Below are 525 nucleotides of genomic sequence, written 5' to 3'. Positions count from 1 at the left end.
ATCTTCCAACAAACAAAAGCCCAGGACCAGATGGCTTCACAGGCGAATTCTATCAAACATTTAGAGAAGAGCTCACACCTATCCTTCTCAAACTCTTCCAAAATATAGCAGAGGGAGGAACACTCCCAAACTCATTCTACAAGGCCACCATCACCCTGGCTACCAAACAGACAAAAATTTCACAAAGAAAGAAAACTACAGGCCTATATCACTGATGAACACACATGCAAAAATCCTCAACAAAATACTACCAAACAGAATCCAACAGCACATTAAAAGGATCATATACCATGATCAAGTGGGGTTTATCCCAGGATTGCAAGGATTCTTAAATATACACAAATCAATCAATGTGATACACCATATTAACAAACTGAAGGAGAAAAACCATATAATCATCTCAAATGATGCAGAGAAAGCTTTCGACAAAATTCAACAGCTATTTATGATAAAAACCCTCCAGAAAGTAGGCATAGAGGGAACTTACATCCACATAATAAAGGCCATATATGACAAACCCACAGC

The sequence above is a fragment of the Physeter macrocephalus genome, chromosome 4 (assembly GCF_002837175.3).
Source record: "Physeter macrocephalus isolate SW-GA chromosome 4, ASM283717v5, whole genome shotgun sequence".
Classification (NCBI taxonomy): Eukaryota; Metazoa; Chordata; class Mammalia; order Artiodactyla; family Physeteridae; genus Physeter; species Physeter macrocephalus.
This window is presented reverse-complemented; position numbering follows the sequence as displayed.